Here is a 23,809-nt window from a genome sequence, read left to right as displayed (position 1 = left end):
CTTTAAAAAGATTCATAAAATCGGAAATCTCTATCAAGACTGATGAAGAAAAAGAAAGATAACACAATATAAAAAAAGTAGGAATGAAAGAAGGACTATCACAGCAGACTCTACAAATATTAAAAGAATAAGGAATGTTATGAACAACTTTATGAACACAAATTCTAAAACGTTTATGAAAGGGAATAATTTCTTGAAACACACAAACTACCAAAGTTCATTCAAGGTGAAATAGATAAACTATATTAGCAGTGAATCTATTAAAGAAATCAAATTCATACTTAGAAACCTTCTAGAACAGTTAACTCCAGGCCCAGATGGTTTTACTGGCAAATTCTACCAAATATTTAAGAAAGAAATAACATGTATTCTAGACAACCTTTTTCAGAAAATAGAAAACAGAATACTTTCCATCTCATTTCAGGAGACAAGAATGATTCTTATTGCATATGCAGATAAAGACATTACAAGAAAAGAAAATACAGATTAATAAACCTCATGAATATAGATGCAAAAATTCTAAAAAAAATAATAAAATCCAGCAACATATAAAGAGAATAATACACCAAAGTCAAAATGAGATTTATCTCAGTAATGTAAGGCTGGTTCAACATTTGATGATCAATCAATGTAATACACAATATCAGTAGGCTAAAGAAGAAAAATTGTGTAATGATGTCCATTGATGCAGAAAAAGCATTTATTAAAATAGAGCACTCATTCATTCATGATAAAAACAGAAAATGAGGAATACAAGAAGACATCTTCGATCTGATCCAACCTAAAGAAATTGTGCGTCATACTTCAGATGAAGTATGAATGCTGAATGCTGAAAGGCTGAATGCTTTCTCACTAAGACTGAGAACAAGGCGAGGATATCCACTCTCATAACTCCTATTCCACATGGTCCTAGAAGCCCTACTCATTGTGATAAAGCAAGAAAGAGAAACAAAAGGCTTATATCTTGGAAACAAAGAAGTAAAACTTCCATTCAAAGATTACATGATTGTCTGCATAGAAAATCCTATGAGACATACAATAAGCTTCTAGAACCAACAGGTGCATTTGGTAAGATCACATAACACAAGGTCAGTGTACAAAAATCAATCCTAGTTCTATATAGTAGCAACAAAAAATTAGATACTTAAATTTATAAAACAGTGTAATGTATAATATTGCCACAAAAATGAAATACTTTACTATAAATCTAACAAAATGTGCTGAATCTGTAAGCTTAAAATTATGAAATGCTGAAGAAATAAATCAAAGAATATCTAAACAAATAGACATATTATATTCACAGTTAGAAATAATAAAGTTAAGGTATAAATTCTTCCCTAATTGATCTACAGATTTACCAAAATCTCACTCAAAATTGTAGCAAGGATTTTTGGTAGATATAGACAAACTGATTCTAAAATTTATATGGCAATTCAAAGGAACTAGAATAGAATTGGACATAGAAGTAACTTGGAAAAAGAAGTAAAAAGTTAGAAGATTCATAATACCTGATTTAAGATGTACTATAAAGCTACAGTAACCAAGACACTGTTGTTTGGCCAGAAGATAGAAAGATAGATCAATGGGACAGAAAAGAGAACCAATAAATAGACCCACACAAATATGGTCAATTGAATTTGAGAAAGGTGAAAAGACAGTTCAATGAAACAACAGCATTCTCTTCAAAAAATCATCCCGGAACAATTGGATATCCATATGAAGAAAAATGTACCTAGACACAGACCTCACACTTCATACAAAAATTATCTAAAAATTGCTTGCAGACTTAAGTGAAAAACATAAAACTATTAAAGTTATAGCAGGAAACAGAAAAAAAATCTTGATCTTGAGTTAGGCAAATAGGTCTTAGATGTGACATCAAAAAGCAGTCTATAAAAGAAAAAATTGGTAATTTGGACCTCATCAAAATTTAAATGCTTTTGCTCTGCTAAAGACACTGTTAAGAGAATGAAAAGACAAGCCACAGAGTGGGAGAAAGTATTTGCAAATCACATAGCGTTCAAAGAACTTGTGTCCAGAGTACTTTTAAAACTCTCAAAACTCAACAGTAAGAAAACAAATAACCCAGTTAAAAAAAGGGCACACTATCTGAGCAGACACTTAACCAAAAAGATATACAGATGGTAAATAAAAATATGAAAAGGTGTTCAATGGTATGTCATTAGAGAATAACAAATTGAAATCATAATGAGATATCACTGCAGACCTATTAGAATAGCTAAAATTAAAAAAACAAAGACAAACAAAAATACCCCTAACAATAAATAGTGCTAACAAATATGCAAAGTAACTGGAAATCATATCTTGCTGGTCAGAATGCAAAATGGTACAGCTGTTCTAATGAACAGTTTGGAGATTTCATATATATTTAAAGATACATTTATGATATGACTAAGAAATCCCACTTCTAGGTATCTACCCTAGAAAAATGAAAACTTACACCCATACAAATGCCTGTACATGAGTATTTGTAGCAGCATAATTCATAATTGCCCCCAAACTGGAAGTTAGTGCCATATTCGCAAATGTGTATACCACTTTTTTTCATAACTGCCAAGAATTGAAAACAACCAAGAAATCATTCAACAGTTGAATTCATGAGCAAACTGTGGTGCATCCATGTGATGAAATACTATTCATCATTAAAAAGAAGGGATTATTGATACATACAATGACACAGAGGAATTGTGAATCACAGTAAATGGAAAAAGCCAGTTTCAAAATGTTACATAATGTATGATTCCATTTCTATGACATTCTGGAAAAAATAAAAATATAAGAATGGAGAACAGAGCAGTGGTTATCAGATGTTAGGAGTGGGGGGGTGGGTTTGATTACAGAGGCACAGCATGATCAGATATGTTTTATGGTGAACGGAATTGTTCTGTATCGTTTTTGTCATTTGTGATTACACAAATGTATGCATGTGTTAAAACTCATAGGACTTTACACCAAAATTGTACACTTTATTATAGGTAAATGGTTAAAAATTTTTTAAAACTACAAGTTTAAAAAGAATCTTTGCTAATATTGTATTCGACCCTACTGTTATTGGCTGTCTAGGAAATTTGGACAAAATGTTCAACCATGAACAACTGAAAGTCTTGGACAGAACATAAAAACTGCTAATTAAAAGCACTGGAGACCTAACAAGGCAGTGCAAAATGACAGTGCCAAGATCTAGAGGAAGAATAAAACCGGAAAAGATTAACTAAGGTTAACTGCTGATTCTTAAGAGGCTGTTAGGAAGCTGAAAACCTGACCAGCACTTCTGAGAGCTTCACGGTGGTTTGATTGGGACCCCGATGAGCTAAATTGTACGAGAAGAGTAATCTGGATGTTAATTAAATATCTATGTAACTTAAGTTCGTCTGTGAAACATTTTCATCACTATAATTGTATTAATATTATCTTGGTTTGCTAGTGCCTCTAGCCTCTTGCAATCAATTATAATCAGTCATATGAAAAGAGAAGACAACATTGCCGAAAACAAAGCTAAATAATTAATAGAAACAGTTACTCAGGAAATCTAGATAATGGAGTTATCTGACAGGGCTTTAAAATGATTATGCTCAATATGTGCCAAAAAATAAAAAATAAATTTGAAATTTTGACAAAGAACTGGACGTTATAAAAATGGAAATTATAGGACTAAAAATAATTTTTAAAAATATTCCCCTAAAAATCTCAGTGTATTTGTTTCAAAAGCAGATCAGTCTGAAAGAGAATAACTATCAGCTTAGAATCTAAACCCATATAACATATTCTCCAAGAATATCCCTGAAAAATAAAGGGTAATAAAGAAATTCTGTCAATCAAAAACTGAGGGAATTCTTCATTCACAGACCTGAATGAAAGGAAATAATAAAAGATGTTCATGCTCATAAGGTAGAAGAAATGTTATCCCAGATGAACACTCAGAAGTATAAAGAGAATAACTAGAGACTAAAAAAGTAATGCGTGAGTAAATCTAACATCAACTGTATAAAACAACCATAATGATACATGGGGTTTAAAATTTACACTTAGTCAAAATTAAAAAAATGAAAACAATGTCATATGTGGCTGAAAGAGAGTAAATGGACAAGAGTTCTAAGTCCTTATGTTGTTCCAAATGAGAGGAAAATATCAACATTAGACTTTAACAAGTCAAGTGTGCATTTTATTATTTCTAGAGTAAACATTAAAATAGTGGAAAAAGGTGTTTAATTCTCAAGGTTATAGAAGAACAACAGGGGGATAATAATAACAACAACAAAAACAACCCAAAAGAAAGCAAGAAGTGAGAAACAAAAAAACATAGGTCATGCAAGGCACATTGAAAGCAAAGAGTAAGATGGTATATTGATAATTACAGCCATTCTGAAGGGTGTGAGGTATCTCACTGTAGTTTTGATTTGCATTTCCCTGATAGTTAATGATGTTGAACATCTTTTCATGTGCCTGTTGGCCATCTGTATACAGGAAACAACAAGTGTCGGAGAGGATGTAGAGAGAAGGGAACTCTCATACACTGCTGGTGGGAGTGCAAACTGGTCCAGCCACTATGGAAAACAGTATGGAGATTCCTCAAAAAATTAAAGATAGAACTACCATATGATCTAGTTATTCCACTGCTGAGTATTTATCCAAAGAACATGAAAACACCAATGCGTAAAGATACATGTATCCCTGTGCTCATTGCAGCGTTATTCACAATAGCCAAGACTTGGAAGCAACCTAAGTGTCCATCAAGGGAAGGACGGATGAAGAAGATGTGGTATATATACACAATGGAATACTACTCAGCCATAAGAAACGATGAAATCCAGCCATTTGTGACAACATGGATGACATTGAGGGTATTATGCAAAGTGAAATAAGTCAGAGGCAGAAGGTCAAATACCCTATGATCTCACTCATAAGTAGAAGATAAAGCAACAACAAGCAAAGACATAGAGACAGAGATTGGATTGGCGGTTACCAGAGGGGAAGGGGGGAGGGAGGAGGGTGAAAGGGATGATTAGGCACATGTGTGTGGTGATGGACTGTAATTAGTATTTGGGTGGTGAACATGATGTAATCTATGCAGAAATAGAAGTATAATGATGTACACCTGAAATTTATACAGTGTTATAAACCAATGTTACTGCAATAAAAAAAATGATGGTATATTGAGTGCTAATATGTCAGTGATTTCACTAAAAGTAAATGGAATAAAAGAACAAATACTCTGAGACTGGTTTAAAAAACAGAGTCTCACTCTGTATGGTTTAGAAGAGATACATCTAAAATACAGAAAGGTAGAAAGAAAAAATATGGTAAAATATATACAATACAAGTACTGAAATAAATGCTGGCCTGGCTATGTCAATGTCAGTCAAAGTAGAGTTTATGGTCAGAAGCATTGCTAGAGATAGAGCGATATCTTATAATGATAAAAGAGTCAATCCATCAGGAAAATATAACATTTCTAAATATGTATGAACCTAATGACATAGCCATGAGATTTATAAATTTATAGATCAAAAAGGATAAATAGACAAATCAATAACTACAATGGAAGGTTTTAACATTCCAGTCATAGCAAATAGAACTATACCAAAGCAGTATTAGTAAGGATACAGTAAGATTAGAAAAAATAATTTATAACAACTCTTTATCAAATTGAGACATGATACGCTATAAGAAACACCTGCACAATATGTGTGTGTATGTATGTATATATATTTCCAATCATATGTGGAACATTTACAATAATTGATCATGTGTTAATGATCTTAAGCATATAGCATCATGTTAAAAGATTGAAATAGTACAGCATATGCTCTTTGATCACAGTAGAGTTAAACTAGAAATCAATAATAAAATGATAATGAAAAAAATCTGCATGTTTTTATATTATAAAAATCCTTTTCTAAATAACCCGTTGGTCAAAGAAATCATAACAGAAATTTTAAAATATTTTAATCTGAATTTTACTGAAAATAAAAATAGAAATTAGGAAAAAAAAGGAATGTTCTCCAAGTAGTTTTAGAAAGTCAGCATATCCTTTTGACTAAAGCATAACAAAGCCGTTACAGTAGTTAAATTACAGACAAAGCTCTCTTATGAACATAAATGAAAGAAGCCCTAAACAAATTATTTGCCATACTGATCCATCAATATAGACAAAATCAATACTATGTCATTACCACATTGGTCATATTCTAGGAATACATGACCAATCTAATATTCAAAATGTAATGCGACACATCATTTAAAAACTAACGAGGAAAATCAAGTGATCATCTGAATAGACGCAGAAAAATATTTGATAAAGTTCAACATCAATTCATAGCAAAATGTTTAGTGAACCAAGAATAGAAGGGAACTTTGTTAATATGATAAATGGATATTTACAAAAATTCTACAGCAAACACCACACAAAATGTTGATATATTGAAAGCTTTCCTCTGAGATTGAGCAAGACAAGGATTTTTGCTTTCACCACATCAGGTTAACATTTTACTAGAGATCCTAGCTAGTGCAATAAGACTAAATAAAGAAGTAAAAGTTAAAAATATTATATAGAATGAATAAAACTCCAAGTGTTAAAATGTCATGATTGAGCATGAACAAAAAAAATAATCTAAAGATAAATTATGAAAATTATTAAGTGAGTTTAGCCAAGTTACTGAATATAACCAATACAAAAAATAGTTTCTATATATTAGCAAAGCAGAAAAATTTATAAAGGATACAAGTTACAATAGAGTCAAAAGTCACAAAATAGCTAGGAGTATAACACTTCTACAGGGAAGTGTAAAAAGGGATGTAAGACTTCTACATTGACATTGAAAACTATAAAACATTTTTGAAAGGAATTTAAGAGCACATGTATAATGAAGGTATGCACCATATTCATGAATTGTAAATGTGATATTAAGAATTCCAGTTTTTCAATGCAACCTCAATCAAAACCCAAACACATATTTTCTGGAAATTTACATGCTGATTCTAAAATTCATGTGGAAATCTAAAGGGCCAGGAATAGTTAAGGTAATTTTTAAAAACTAAGCTGGAGAAGTTACCCATAGATATGATGATTTATTATAAATATATAAATTAATTATATCAATGGAGCAGAATAGAGCCCTGTATTAGATTTCTAGGTCTGCCATCACAAAATACCACAGGCTGGGTGGCTTAAACAACAGAAACTTATTTTCTCACAATTCTAGAGGCTGGAAGTCCAAGATCATGGTAGTGGCAGGTTTGGTTTCTCCTGAGGCCTCTTTCTGGCTTGCAGATGTCTGCCTCCTCGTTATGGCCTCACATAGCCTTTTCCTCTGTGACTGAGCACTCCTGATGTCTCTCCTTCATCTTATAAAGACAGCTTATAATATCCCAAATGTCTACCATCAGGTGAATAGATAAATAAACTAATATATCCATAAAAGAGAGTACTACCTAGCAATAAGAAGAACAAATGAACTGCTGATACTTGCAACACCATGAATGCAGCTATACGTTGAAAGAAACAAGCCAGATACTAAACAGTGCATAGTGAATGAATCGATGTATATGAATTTCAGAAACAGACAAAACTACTCCTTGTTGGAAACAATCAAAATAGTGATTGCTTCTGGGAAGGGTGAACTTATTTAAATAGGACACAGGAAACTTTCTTGTTTGTTGAATATTATAAACTCTTTATGGCAATGATACATATTACATTTGGTATAAATTCGTCAAGATTTAATTAACCATTCACTTCAAATTTATGCATTTTGTTATATGAAAATTATACCTCAATAAAATACTAATAAGTACTATGAGAAAAAATGACTTGAGCAATCTACTGGTGATAGCCTGGATGTGTCACTTTCATATATAAAATAATAATAATGATTACTTTCTTAATGTATTTGTTAATTACCAGTGTCAAAAACTGTTCCAAGCACTTTATGTGCATAAATTATTTTTATCTTCATATTAAACCTATGAGAAAAATAGTACTATCCCCATTGTGCATATTAGTAAACTAAGGTACAACAAGTTTAAGTAACTTGTTCAAGTTTACATAACAAGTAAGTGAAAGAATTGAGGTCCAAATCCAGGCAGATTGGCTCCAAAGCCCATGTTACTAATAATTATCTTATGTTCCATTTTTAAAGCAGAACTATCATACTTTCATATGCCCAAATTTAAAGCTTCTTATTTATATAATTATATTCATAAAGCAATCATTCTATTAGTGCTAGCTTTGCAAGATAATAGCTTTACCATCTATCTGCCACTTTACGTGGCATTTAACATTGTTTATATTCCATTTAACAATTTATGGTATCAATATTTTAGAGAACCAATCCACTCCCATTTGGAGATATATTCATATTATTTCTTTAAACGGATAATTTTTTTTAACATTTTAAATGAAATCAAATCCACTGAAGACATGCAAAGAAATACCTTCATGCATTAATGTAAGGGCAAAATTCACCAGTGAAACAATCTATAAATTTCCAAATGAGGGCGTAAATAGCTCCAGTGGTCACTGCATGAACTACTTATACTTAAGTCAATTACAAATGTTAATCATTTATTTATCAATTACAAATAGATGTGTTTCTTACTGTTTTTTAATTTGGCCATAATATTGAAAACACAATTAGACATCAATTATGAGTTCTTTAAATATTGTACTTAGCTCTATTACTTCCTCTAATTTTTGAACAAGCTTTTCCAGTATTAATTATGCTTCCTAGATATCAAGATATGAACAAATTTTAATTCAAATTAAGTAAGAAGTTTATGGATTGCATGCATGTTTGTATTTGCAGATATTTTTGTTTTGTGAAAATTGGAGGATTTTCCATTTATGTCTATAGATGATCTAGAAATGTAGAGAAAAGCTAATAACTAATATTTTTGATAATTTCATCAAAATTTTGCTGTTATATTGAAATAATTACTTTCTGTATCAAATACTTAAATGGCCATAACTTGTTTATGTCCTTTTTGGCAAACTAATAATGAATAAAGCCTTTTAATCAATCTTCTTTGCTATTTAGTCAATCAAGTTTGGTAAACGTGATGGAATATAAATACTAGACAAAATATTTGTCAATGCATTGTCATATTTGGTTATTTGTCATGTTTGGTTATTTTTTTCTCAGGAAACTTTATATAGTCATGTATAAATTTTTATAACAGTTTCTTGTTTTTCTAATCTTGCCATATATCTGTTTTTCTATTATTAGGAAGCAATAATATGATTAAGTGATAAACATGGGAACAATTCACACTGCATGTTAGATAAGAGAAAATACATTTCAAAGAAAAAAAGGATTAAGGTTACACTTACACAGCACAGATCAATCAGTCTTATCCAATTTGGATAGGTTTGATCAACATGTTAGGACATTCATTGACTAAAATGGCATAGCAAAAATGGAGTATTTGTTAAGTTGAGAGAAATCTTCAGTTTCTAATTGTTTTGAAAATTCAGACTTGGGCAATGTTTTTGAGAATATATGCATAGTAAGTTTTTCTTTATATCTGAATTCATTCACACATTCCTCAATTATTTATTGATCATCCGTTAACTACCAGGTAGTATCAAATGAAACTGCCAACTTTGTAGATCAAAAATATTCATACATCAGCAATTTTTTATGGTTCTACCTAATGCATGGTACTGAGGTAGGTGCTAGTACAACTGAGAACGTGATATAGTCCATTCTCTCTGACCTAGTTGGGAGATCCAAGACTTTTTCCACTGAGTAAGATAACAAGGCACACTAATATGTGTTTAAGAACCAAAAATTATGGGGGATTTTAGAAAAGAAGGAAATTCATATAGTCTGGAAGGTATTATAGACAGATAGGATTGAGCATTTCAATACATTTTTATTGATGCATTTAAATAGTCTTTGACAGGTGTTGTTTAAGGGTACAAACTTGCAATGAGTAGTAAATAAGTCCTAGAGATCTAATGCTCAGTATAGTGAATATAGACAACAATTTTGTATTATAACCATCAGACTTGCTAAGAGACTAGAACTTAATTATTCCAACCACTAAAAAGAAATGATAATTATGTAACATGATAAAGGTATTACTTATCACTCCAGTGGCAATCATATTACAATATATAAATATATCAAATTAACATGTTGTACACCTTAAATTTACACAATGTTATGTGTCAAATATATTTCATTAAAAATAGTCTTTTAGAAAGATTATGCATCCATGAAATATTTGAATACTAATGTATGTGATACTAATCTTCTCTAACTTTGGAAACATCTGGAAATGTTCCTTTTTTCCAGTGGTCATATGGCTATTTGATACTATAATCAAAATGAATGTGTGGTTCGCATTTTTCCATTTTTTTCTACTGAGTTCAAAAGAAATTATCAAACAACACAGCACTTATAAGACTACTCTCTGTACAAAACAATTCTTTTGTTTCACAACATCTATCAAAGTTTTAATTACTCGATAAATAGTTACTGAGCTAAAATTATGACCACATGACTATATAAAAATTCTTTCAAGGCTTCAATAGTAATGTCTCATTTTATAGATATGCCACATTGGTATACCATGGACATGTGTACATTTTTTTTTTTGTTTTTGGGGAGGAAGGTCAGCCCTCAGCTAACATCTGTTGCCAATCTTCCTCTTTTTGCTTGAGGAAGACTGTCGCTGAGCCAACACCTATGCCAATCCTCCTCTATTCTTTTTTTGTATGTGGGACGCCTCCACAGCACAGCATGATGAGTGGTGTATAGGTCCGTGCCCAGGATCCAAACCCCTTGAACCCCAGGCAGCCGAAGCAGAGTGTGCAAACTTAACTACTATGCAACCTGGCTGGCCCCACAACTTATTTTTTCATAGAATATATTTTGACATATTATTACATCAAATATTTTTGATATATATTTAGAGAGGGCTCCTAAAGCTCATGCTATAAATCATAACCAAGAGATATACTACAGCACTATTAATACACAAGTTCAGACCAGACATAAGAAGATTCTTATTTCATGGAAAAAGAATTTGAGACATATATATATGTATTTTAATTTTCTTTTCCATTAATGGTCATTAGAAAGTGATACATTTCTGGAGAAAATAGAAATCTTCAAGGTAATACTGTTCTCATCCTGAGAAACAAAAATGTTATTGGCATATTAGCATATTCCTAACTTGGAAGGAAGCAACGACCACAAGATCATTGGAACTCAGACTCTCAAGGCTCAAGATACATTACTATTATTACTAGTTTTTACAGCTGTATATTCCTTGAAATACATTTTTTAAGAGGTTCTGAAATTAATTTTCTCCATAGCCAGCCAGGAGACATTTAATCTGCATTCTCACACAAATTTGGTAATGGTTAGAAAATCAATTTCAATGCCTATAAAGGAAATGTATATAGAAAAGTATGCCTCAAACACTATTTCAATGGAGCCCAAGGACTATTCCTATAAATGTTAGGGATAGATGTTTCTTAATAGACTAAAAGACATTTTTTTTCCTATTAAATGCAAGCAGCTACCCATAGATATTACAAGTTCTACTTGTCATTGTTTTTATTTTTAATTTTCTGCAATTATACTGAGACTATAACCTTTCCCAAAAGTTCAACCTAAGACTATTTAGACAGTTCTGCCTATAAACCTCCTAAACAGATGCTTGTTGTCTGTTCTAGTTTTAAAGGCTTAAAAAAATATTCAGTAGTCACTCTTGGAACCCAATTCCATTGTTTAATCACCCTTTACAGATGTAGTTTTCATTACTTCCAATGCCAGAAGTCAAACTAGAGCTTTAGCATATTTGAAGCCAGCCCTGGTGGTTTAGTGGTTAAGATTCGGCACTCTCACCACCATGGCCTGTGTTGTTTCCTGGTCAGGAACCACACCACCCATCTGTCGATTGTCAGACTGTGGTGACTGCATGTTGCTGTTATGCTGAAAGCTACCCCATGGGCATTTCAAATACTAGCAAGGTCACCCATGGTGGACAAGTTTCAGCAGAGCTTCCAGATCAAGACAGACTAGGAGCTGGAACTGACTGAATGACACTAACAATAAAGTACATTTGAATCTACCTGTAACATAAAATGAGTCCTATAACAAGTTTCACACCCAAGATTTCCATCATTTAATCCGCAATATACTTGTGTGTTATCATTTTCTTATAGATTAATTTCAAGGATTGCATAAAACAAGCAGCATATCAATTACATTAGGTGTTAAGCTAGATTAATAAAATCAATAACATTTGAGCTCTCAAGATTTTTCTGCATATCCTTTAGATAAAAAAATATTCTGGCACACTCACTATCCCACAATGGAAATAAAACGTTTTGATCTACTCTATAACTGTTGTATACTATTGAATATTTTAGTCTATTTCATAATTGATGTGTATCACTGAAATTTTAGCTAAAGGTTCCAATAAACCTGAAGGTATGAGCCATATGAAACAAGCTAAAGTTTTCTAATCATTCTAAGGACAAACTCTTCACCAGTTAATGGGATATCCTAAATTGCAGGATGAATCTAGCAGTGGGAAAAATGTGGGACTCTGTTTTGGCCCATGGATGGACACTCTGGAAGAACTCATCCCAGGATTTGTGCCATTGTCAAGTAAAGTTGAACATTCAAAGACTTTGGAACTAATCCAGCCAGCTGGAATACCTTTGTCCATGATCTGAACAGACATCTGGAGTAGCTTTGGCCGAAATAATTGCTTGAAGGTCAGTTCATCTCTTGACCCACAGCCTCTATGGCTTCTATTCAAGTTTGACTTAGATTGGTGAAAGCTCATCATGAAATCAAAGAACCGTTAAGGAGCCTAAAATATATCTTGATATTTTAATTTGAAATGTATGCTTTATTTTATCAATAGCCCAGAGTTTTAGAAAAGAACCAAAATTGTCAGTTCAACAGCAAATGTCTTGAGGAAAGAATTATCAAATATCTTTTCTGTTCTATTACTTTGGTAAATTAAAAATATATATGTATAACATCTTTATCGGTTTTAAAATTTTTATGGCAGTATTAAGGAGGTAAAATACCTCTGCTGATCTCTGTCTTCCTCTTAATATTTCATCCAGTAGTTGATAATCAACTTTGCTAAACTGATGAATTATTTTTTTAAAAACATTGTAGGTTAAACTAATATATATCTGGCAGTAAGTTATGAATCTAGAAATATAAGCAAAGCTCCAGAGTATGTTTCCCCAGAATTTAATGATATAAAACTCTTTGGTGAATCAACCCTTTTGTTTCTCCGACCTAACTAAAAGAATATTTTTATCTGTGAATTAAACTAAATACTTAACTGAAGTTTTGTTGAAATCTAATTCTGAATAAAAGTAATATCAAATTTGGTGTCTTCTATTTCCAAACTACATCTAAACACTCATAAACTTCCTTTGCATATAGTTTTGTCACTGGGCCAATAAACTATAAAAGGTTACTTTTGAAAAGTCAGGATAAAATGTGGAGTCTCTTTATTAAAATTAAGCATTATATAAACCAATGAGCATTCTTCTCAGACAAAAAAATTTTCCCTGAATATCAAGACATTCTGGAGTGACTAAACTCCAGCAGTTACATTCTTGGACAGACAGGAAGTACACCAGCCAAAAAATGTCCCCCTCAAATGGTTTTTTGACAGCAGGTAGCTTCTGAGGAGGAGGAGAGAGAAAAAGAGGCAGTTGGCACAAGCTGCAGGTGGTTGCGGAGAGGGAGGTGTCATTTGGGAAGCACAGTAGGTGGCCTAGTCTCCTGAGAAGGAGGTGACAGTTGGAGACAGCAGCAGGTGTTTGCTATGAGGGAGAAAGACCTTTCACCAGAGTTGTCAATGATTGTTTTCGTGCATTTTCACTGCAAAAATCTGGTATTTGGCATTTTAACTAACAGAACCAGATATGCCTAAAAATAATTATGTAACCTAACTTCCAGCAGGCTTGAAAAAATTACAAAGGCATTATTTCTGCTAATGATTGAGTCTGAATCTCAAAAATTGGCAAAATGTTAAAGACTGCTTTATATTATTTTCTTCAATTGAAAATTTTCTAAAAACTCAAGTTTCTGAGTATTTTAAGTAGAGTAAGATTTTAGCGTATGAAAGTTATAATCATAAATTTAATCAATAATTAAGAGCAGTAAAGCAGACAGCTATTACTCAAATTGGTTTCTAAATGAACAAGCTCCAAGCCACCATGATCATTTTTTGGTGCATAAATTAGCTATTTCAAGTCTTATCTACCTATTATCTAAAAGTAGAATTTATAAAGAGAGCCTTCTTGTAGTTAACCCACAAGAGACTGAATTATCATAAGTTTTTATTTGAGAATTGCTAGGACCATTGAAGTAGCTTTCATGAGCAATGTTGGGAGATTTGGGTGACCTCAAGTTTGAAAAGTAACCAGCATACAAGTGACAACATTAGCAGTATTCTATTTTCAAGTTCTAACAATTGTTTATAGAATACATAGAATTTAGAGAATGATTATAGAACACTCAAAAGTATACAAAATACTGTGGGTATGTTCCATAATTATGGGAACTCATTTCTGGACAATTATTTATTCTACCAAGATTGTATTCCTTTTGCAGCTCTGGTCTGCCTGTAAAACTGGCAAATGACAACAGGAACAAGCTAGTACAATGACCAGCAAAAGAAGCCCTGCCAATTATACACTTTACTATCCTCCATAAGCACAGACTCCATTCAGAAATTCCAGCATGTAGAGACAAAAGTCAAGCTATGATGCACATAAATATTTATTTTTTTTATTATATTTTTTTTAATTGATGTTTTAATGGTTTCTAACATTGTGAAATTTTGGGTTGTACATTTTTGTTTGTCCATCACCATATATATGACTCCCTTCAGCCCTTGTGCCCACCCCCCACCCCCACTGCCCCTGGTAACCGCAGTCCAGTTTTCTCTGTCCATGTGTTGGTTTCTATTCCACATATGAGTGAGATCATACAGTGTTTGTCTTTCTCTTTCTGGCTCATTTCACTTAACATAATACGCTCCAGGCCCACCCATGTTGTTGCAAATGGGACGATTTTGTCTTTTTTTATGGCTGAGTAGTACTCCTTTGTATATATATACCACATTTTCTTAATCCAATCGTCAGTCGAGGGACCCTTAGGTTGCTTCGACTTCTTGGCTATGGTGAATAATGCTGCAATGAACATAGGGGTGCATATGCCTCTTTGGATTGTTGATTTCAGGTGCGTTGGATAGATTCCCAGTAGTGGGATGGCTGGATCATAGGGCATCTCTATTTTTAATTCTTTGAGGAATCTCCATACCGTTTTCCATAGAGGCTGCACCAATTTGCATTCCCACCAGCTGTGTATGAGGGTTCCTGTTTCTCCACATCCTCTCCAACATTTGTTGTTTTTTGTCTTGGTGATTATAGCCATTCTAACAGGCGTGAGGTGGTATCTTAGTGTTGTTTTGATTTGCATTTCCCTGATGATTAGTGCTGTTGAGCATCTTTTCATGTGCCTATTGGCCATCTGTATATCTTCCTTGGAGAAGTGTCTCTTCATTTCCTCTGCCCATTTTTTGATCGGGTTGTTTGTTTTTTTGTTGTTCAATTGTGTGAGTTCTTTATATATTATGGAGATCAACCCCTTGTCAGATGTATGTTTTGCAAATATTCTCTCCCAGCTGGTTGGTTGTCTGTTCATCTTGATTCTGGTTTCATTTGTCTTATAAAAGCTCTTTAGTCTGATAAAGTCCCACTTGTTTATTTTTTCTTTAGTTTCCCTAGTCTGGGTAGGCATGTCATCCGAAAAGATTCCTTTAAAACCAATGTCAAATAGTGTGTTGCCTATATTTTCTTCTATGAGTTTTATAGTTTCAGGTCTCACCTTCAGGTCTTTGATCCATTTTGAGTTAATTTTTGTGAATGGCATAGCACATGGTCCACTTTCATTCTTTTGCATGTGGCTGTCCAGTTTTCCCAACACCATTTATTGAAGAGACTTTCCTTTCTCCATTGCATGTTCTTAGCACCTTTGTCGAAAATTAGCTGTCCGTATATGTTTGGTTTTATTTCTGGGCTTTCAATTCTGTTCCATTGATCTGTGTGTCTGTTTTTGTACCAGTACCATGCTGTTTTGATTACTATTGCTTTGTAGTATGTTTTGAAGTCAGGAATTGTGATGCCTCCTGCTTTGTTCTTTTTTCTTAGGATTGCTTTAGTTATTCGGTGTCTTTTGTTGCCCCATATAAATTTTAGTATTCTTTTTTCTATTTCTGTGAAGAATGTCATTGGGATTCTGATTGGGATTGCATTGAATCTGTAGATTGCTTTAGGTAATATAGACATTTTAACTATGTTTATTCTTCCAATCCACGTGCATGGGATATCTTTCCATTTCTTTATGTCATCATGGATTTCTTTCAATAATGTCTTGTAGTTCTCATTGTATAGGTCCTTCACCTCCTTGGTAAGATTTATTCCCAGGTATTTTATTCTTTTTGATGCAATTGTAAATGGTATTATCTTTTTGAGCTCTCTTTCTGTTAGTTCATTATTAGCATATAGAAATGCAACTGATTTTTGTAGATTGATTTTGTACCCTGCAACTTGGCTGTAGTTGTTGATTGTTTCTAATAGTTTTCCAACAGATTCTTTAGGGTTTTCTATATATACAAGCATGTCATCTGCAAATAGTGAGAGTTTCACTTCTTCGTTACCTATTTGGATTCCTTTTATTCCTTTTTCTTGCCTAATTGCTCTTGCCAATACCTCCAGTACTATGTTGAACAGGAGCGGTGAGAATGGGCAGCCCTGCCTTGTTCCTGTTCTCAGAGGAATGGCTTTCAGTCTTTCCCCTTTGAGTATGATATTGGCTGTAGGTTTGTCATATATGGCGTTTATTATGTTGAGGTACTTTCCTTCTGTTCCCATTTTATTGAGACTTTTTATCATAAATGGATGTTGTATCTTGTCAAATGCCTTCTCTGCGTCTATTGAGATGATCATGTGGTTTTTATTCTTTGTTTTGTTGATGTGATGTATCACGTTGATTGATTTGTGGATGTTGAACCATCCCTGTGTCTCTGGTATAAATCCCACTTGATCATGGTGTATGATCTTTTTAATGTATTGTTGTATTCGGTGTGCCAATATTTTGTTGAGGATTTTTGCATCAATGTTCATCAGCGATATTGGCCTGTAATTTTCTTTCTTTTTATTGTCTTTGTCTGGTTTTGGTATCAGGGTGATGTTGGCCTCATAGAATGATTTAGGAAGTGTTCCATCTTCCTCTATTTTTTGGAATAGTTTGAGAAGGATGGGTATTAAATCTTCTTTGAATGCTTGGTAAAATTCACTGGAGAAGCCATCTGGTCCTGGACTTTTATTTTTTGGGAGGTTTTTGATTACTATTTCAATCTCTTTACTTGTTATTGGTCTATTCAGATTCTCCATTTCTTCTTGGTTCAATTTTGGGAGGATGTATAAGTCTAAGAATTTATCCATTTCTTCTAGATTGTCCAATTTGTTGGCATATAATTTCTCATAGTATTCTCTTATAATCCTCTGTATTTCCATGGTATCCGTTGTAATTTCTCCTCTTTCATTTATAATTTTATTTACTTGAGCCTTTTCTCTTTTTTTCTTAGTAAGCCTGGCTAAGGGTGTGTTGATTTTGTTTATCTTCTCGAAGAACCAACTTTTCGTTTCATTAATCCTTTCTACAGTTTTTTTGGTCTCAATTTCATTTATTTCTGCTCTGATTTTTATTATTTCTCTCCTTCTGTTGGCTTTGGGCTTTGTTTGTTCTTCTTTTTCTAGTTCTGTTAGGTGTAATTTAAGGTTGCCTATTAGGGCTTTTTCTTGTTTGTTAAGGTGGGCTTGTATCGCTATGAGTTTCCCTCTCAGGACCGCTTTTGCTGCATTCCATTTGGTTTGATATGGCATGTTATCATTTTCATTTGTTTCCAGATAGTTTTTCATTTCTCCTTTAATTTCATCAAAGATCCATTGGTTGTTCAGTAGCATGTTGTTTAATCTCCACATTTTTGTCACTTTCCCAGTTGTTTTTTCCTGGTTCATTTCCAGTTTCATAGCCTTATGGTCTGAAAAGATGCTTGTTATGATTTCAATCTTCTTAAATTTATTGAGGCTTGCTTTGTTTCCCAACATATGGTCTATCTTAGAGAATGTTCTGTGCGCACTTGAGAAGAATGTGTAGTCAGCTGTTTTTGGATGGAGTGCTCTGTATATGTCTACTAGGTCCATCTCATCCAGTTTTCATTTAAGTCTAATATTTCTTTGTTAACTTTTTGTCTGGATGATCTATCCATTGCTGTAAGTGGGGTGTTAAGATCCCCTACTATTATTGTGTTGTTGTTGATTTCTCCTTTTAGGTTTGTTAATAGTTGCTTTATGTACATTGGTGCTCCTATGTTGGGTGCATATATATTTATAAGTGATATGTCTTCTTGATGGAGTGTCCCTTTTATCATTATATATTTCCCTTCTTTGTCTTTCTTAACCTGTTTTATCTTGAAGTCTACTTTGTCTGATATGAGTATGGCAACACCTGCTTTCTTTTGTTTGCCATTAGCTTGGAGTATTGTCTTCCATCCTTTCACTCTGAGCCTGTGCTTGTCTTTAGTGCTAAGATGTGTTTCCTGAAGGCAGCATATTGTTGGGTCTTACTTTTTAATCCATCCTGCCACTCTGTATCTTTTGATTGGAGAGTTCAATCCATTTACATTTAGGGTAATTATTGAAATATGAGGGCTGAATGTTGCTGTTTTGTCACTTATTTTCTGGTTCTTTTGCATTTCCTTTGTTTCTTGTCCCATTTGTTTTGGACTGACAATTCAGTTTGGTTGTTCTGTCTTATGATTCTTCTAGTTTTCTCTTTGTTTATCATCTGTGGTTTTGCTTTGATTATTTGTTTAGTGGTTACCTTGAGGTTTGGGCAAAAAATCTTGTGTATGAGATAGTCCATTATCTGATAGCCTCCTATTTCCTTATACTAAGTCGATTCAGTCACTTTCCTCTTCCCCTTCTAAGTTGTTCTTGTTATACCTTATTCTATCGTGTGTTGTGGCTGTGTGTTTACAGTGATGAGGTTAAATTTATTTTTGGTGAATTTCTTCCATTGATCTTTGAGTTTAGTATTTAAGTGGTTGCTAACCTATTCCGGTAAAGATCTACTATTTTTCTGAGTTTGTCTACCTACTTTTCTCCTTCCTCCAAGCTTTGTGTTCCCTTTCTATTCTTTTTTTCAGGCCTGAGGGCCTTCTTGAGTATTTCTTGTAGTGGGGGTCTCGTGGCCATGAACTCCCTTAGCTTTTGTTTATCTGGGAGAGTTACTATTTCTCCATCATATTTGAAGGATATTTTTGCTGGATAGAGTATTCTTGGCTGAAAGTTTTTGTCTTTCAGTATTTTGAATATATCATTCCAGTCTCTTCTAGCCTGAAAAGTTTCTGTTGAGAAATCCGCTGAGAGCCTGATGGGAGTTCATTTGTACGTTGTTTTTTGTTTTTGTCTAGCTGCCCTTAATATTGTTTCTTTGTCGTTGACCCTGGCTAGCCTTACCACTAGGTGTCGTGGTGAAGGCCTTTGTCTGTTAATATATATAGGTGTCCTGTTGGCTTTGCTTACTGGTATTTCCTGCTCCTTCCCCAGATTTGGGAAATTCTCAGCTATTATTTCCTTGAATAGGCTCTCTGTTCCTCTTTCCCTCTCCTCTCCCTCAGGAATACCTATAATTCTTATGTTACATTTTCTAATAGAGTCAGATATTTCTCAGAGTCTTTCTTCATTTCTTTTTAGTCTTAGTTCTCTCTCCTCTTCCATCTGGAGTATATCTGTATTCCTATCCTCTAAAGTACTAATTCTTTCCTCCATATTGTCAGCTCTGTTCTTTCAAGATTCCAGATTCTCCTTTATCTCCTCCATTGTGTTCTTCATCTCCATCAGCACTGATTGGTTTTTCTTTATGATTTCAATCTTTTTTGTGAAGAAACTCCTAATCTCATTGAATTGTTTGTCTGTGTTGTCTCGTATTGAGTGTTTTTATGATAGCTATTTTAAAATCTCTGTCATTTAGTTTATGGATTTCTGTGTCTTCGGGGTTGATTTCTGGGTGCTTGTCATTTTGTTTCTGGTCTGGTGATTTCATATATTTTTGCATTGTGGTTCCTGTGTTGGTTTTGTTTTTCCTCATCCTGGAAGTCTCTGGTTGCTATTTCCACCAGCTGCCACTGTCTGGTGGTAAAGGGCTGTGTAGTCTAAGCCCCCTGTGCTCTGCCCTGGTTTTTCTGCTGCGATCCGCAGTTTTGTTTTGTTTTTTCCCGCTGCGATCCACGGGTCCAGTCTTTTGATCAGGTCTGCCTCGGATTGCTAGGTCTGCTCTGGTTGGTTGAGCTGCAGAGTCCAGGTTGCGGGGAGGAGGGAGCTCTCTCTTTTGCCGTCTGGGTCCCTGACGTGGGAGGCTTCTCGTTTGCCCCTCTTTATCTGCTCTCTGGGGTTCTCAGATGTTGATGGTAGCCCTGTGGCTCCTCTGAGTCCTCTGTGCGGGAGTTTCCCACTGGCTGAGAGAGTCAGAAGAGTCACGGTTTCCCCGCTGAGGGCCGCCCCTCCCCCCTCTCTGGGAGCCGCGCGGACCAGGATCGCTGATCTGATGGGGAGGGAGAGGAGTTCTCCTTACCTCTCCCCACTTCCTCCGGGGGCCCAGCACGTTCCGCTCTCAGATATGTGGCAGTGTGGATCCCTCCGCTCTAGGTTTTCACTGTCTGGGATTCCATTGTTGGTCTGTGACTGTTGCTTTTGTTGTATCTTGTCGGGGGAAGAGTTCACGGGAAAGCTCACTCCGCCATGCATAGTTTTTCTTGGAAAATTAAAGGTGACTTGAAAAGAAACGAAATATATTTTGGTGCATTACATCTGTTGAGAGATTGCTTAAAGCAATAGGAAGAAATACTGTTCCTGAGGTTCTGTTCTTAGAAGATGAAGAGCTTTAAGTGAACTTTTCATTTGGTTTACTCTGAGGGCTTCTCCTCCTCAGTGTGATTAATGTTATCCACACTTGAGTAGAAATTCTCTCAGAAGAAGCCTTTGATAACTGTGGTTTCTAAACTTGTCATGCACAAAGTGGAATATGTGTTATCTAACTTGAATTGAGCATACCAATTGCTTTCTTTTCGCCAGAACAAAATGATATCCACAGCCAGCATAGCAAAGTATATTCCAAAGAAACTAGTACCGCTATAGAAAGCACTACAAAACATGACATGCTAATGACTTACTGATGATTCCAAATAGAGACATAACTCTTACCAATGGCTGTGCTTTAAAGTACAAAGCATTTATTATTAAAACCCAATAACTGAGTCATGTTGAGGTCAATTCAATTATTTCAGGTATGTTATAGTTTACAGTAAGATTTACAATTACCAATAAGAGAAACAGGTGTAGGCAATCAATTCTTTAGAGATATCAGTGATGAGAAAGAGTCTGGGAAAAAAGGAAATCTTTAGTCCATAAGACCAAAAAAAAAATGACCCAAAATTTAAATAGTGTTATTTTGTCAGTGTTATTAAAAATTCAGATAATTAGAGGAAAAAGGAGGTGTGTCCCCCAAAAAAGTCAATTCACTTGCACAAAGACATGGCTTAATTTAAATATGTATCTTAATTTTCAAAAAAATTCCCTACATATTAATTCCTCATACATTAACTGTGTAATCTTGGTTAAATTACTTAACTGTTTTGCAATTCAGTTTACTTACCTGTGAAATGGGAATAATATTAGTGTCTAAATCATAAAGTTACTGTGAGGGTTAAATGAGGTAATACATATGAAGATATTACTGCCTATAAGAAGGTATGTACTTGATATTTATTAACTGTTACTTTGTACAGGATGGGGTTATTGTTAAAGAGTCTAAGTGCAAAGAAAATAGCATGCCTCAAAGTAAAATCATATTAAGTTATACAACGTTTCATTTTACATATAATTAGTTGATGTGCTAGTATATAAAAATAACTAACATAGTTTGATTTCTTTTTTTTTTTTTTTTATGAGGAAGATCAGCCCTGAGCTAACATCCATGCCAATCCTCCTCTTTTTGCTGAGGAAGACTGGCCCAGAGCTAACATCCGTGCCAATCTTCCTCCACTTTATGTCGTATGCCGCCAAAGCATGGCCTGACAAGCAGTGCGTTGGTGAGCTCCCGGGATCTGAACCCGGGCTGCCAGCAGTGGAGTGCACACACTTAACTGCTACAGCATCGGGCCGGCCCCATAGTTTGATTACTATATAAGCTTCAAGTTGTTCTAAAATTTCATGATCTTTGTTTGTAGCGATGTAATCCTTTAAGAAATAATTTAAAGGAAAAATATTTGCCTTTCATTAGATGATAGAAAGATGGAATTTAATTCAAGTTAGGCTTTCAGCTAGGATAGCTTTAGATATACAGTCAACTAACTTATGTTCATATATTTTTACCCCAGTCTGATTTCAAATATTTTTTACCATACACAAAAGATTGTCTACTCTGTAGCTCATAAATTACAGAAGAATGCTACAAATAATTAAGTCTGAGTTTTGGGGTCATTTTCCCATTTCAGGTCTATATGGTTAGCCATTGGTAGAGCCACTTGTCTCATTTTACCAAAAGAAAGAGGAAATTGAGAGTAATTTTATGAACACTTTTAACCCTTTTAAAACGATTTTGAAGAAGTTGACAGGATTAAAAATATATAATTATGAATCAACCCATTTTTTTCAGATAATTGTGTTCACATTTGACTAGACATATGGAACAGAGATGCTTTGAGATTAGGATCAGAAATTTATTTATTTATTTATTTATTTATTTATTTATTTATTTATTTATTTTGCTGAGGAAGATTAGCCCTGAGCCAATCTCAGGACTAATAAACATCTGTGCCAATCTTCCTCTACTTTATATGTGGGTCACTGCCACAGCACAGCTGATGAGTGGTGTAGGTCTGCACATGGGATCCGAACCCGTGAACCTGGGCCACCAAAGCGGAACTCACCAAACTTAACCACCATGCCATGGGGCTGGTCCTAGAATCAGAATTTTCAAAGTGAAGCTGTCAGATCAGCAGCTGTTACTCTAAACCATATTTGGTGCCTATAAGTTAAGTGGCAGGTATAATAACCTCAGTAATGCAGTAATACCCAGAAGGTGTGGGTAAGTGGAGGCAGCCAAAGCTGAGCAACAGTCAGCTTCTCCTCATCAGCTTTGACCTTACTGCACCATTTCTCACTCACACATAAACACGCATTTGGGATAGACACACTATTTTGAGTAGTCAGGGTTTTGACTTCTTTACATATTTGCTTCAAGACATGAACTACTTATATCTCTGATTAATGGGAGTCTCCTTCAATCTCTTAATTTCCCAAATGGGTAACTCAAGTTTCAACTCTCTTTTTGATTCAGGATTTAATTGCTGCTGAAGAAAACACATAGATAAAGAGACTACGATTTGTGAGGTAAAATATTTATATCCATTCATTTATCATGTATTTAACTAGTATTTACTCCAAACAAGAAAACTAAAAATACGCAATAGGGAAAATCTGATCTCTCTATAGGCCACCCTGGCATTCCTCTCCTGCTATCTAATAAGTTCCACCATTGGGATCAGAGGGAGCAGGGAGTTATTTAGGATGGTTATCAAAGAAAGATGATATTTGTACAATGTAGTTTCAATGTTTAATATATCTGGTATCCTTTAAATCATTTAGAAAATTGGCAATCTTATA

Source organism: Ceratotherium simum, chromosome X (assembly GCF_057802395.1).
Source record: "Ceratotherium simum simum isolate JZ-2026a chromosome X, ASM5780239v1, whole genome shotgun sequence".
Lineage (NCBI taxonomy): Eukaryota > Metazoa > Chordata > Mammalia > Perissodactyla > Rhinocerotidae > Ceratotherium > Ceratotherium simum.
The sequence above is the reverse complement of the archived record's forward strand: the minus strand, read 5'-3'. Positions refer to the sequence as shown.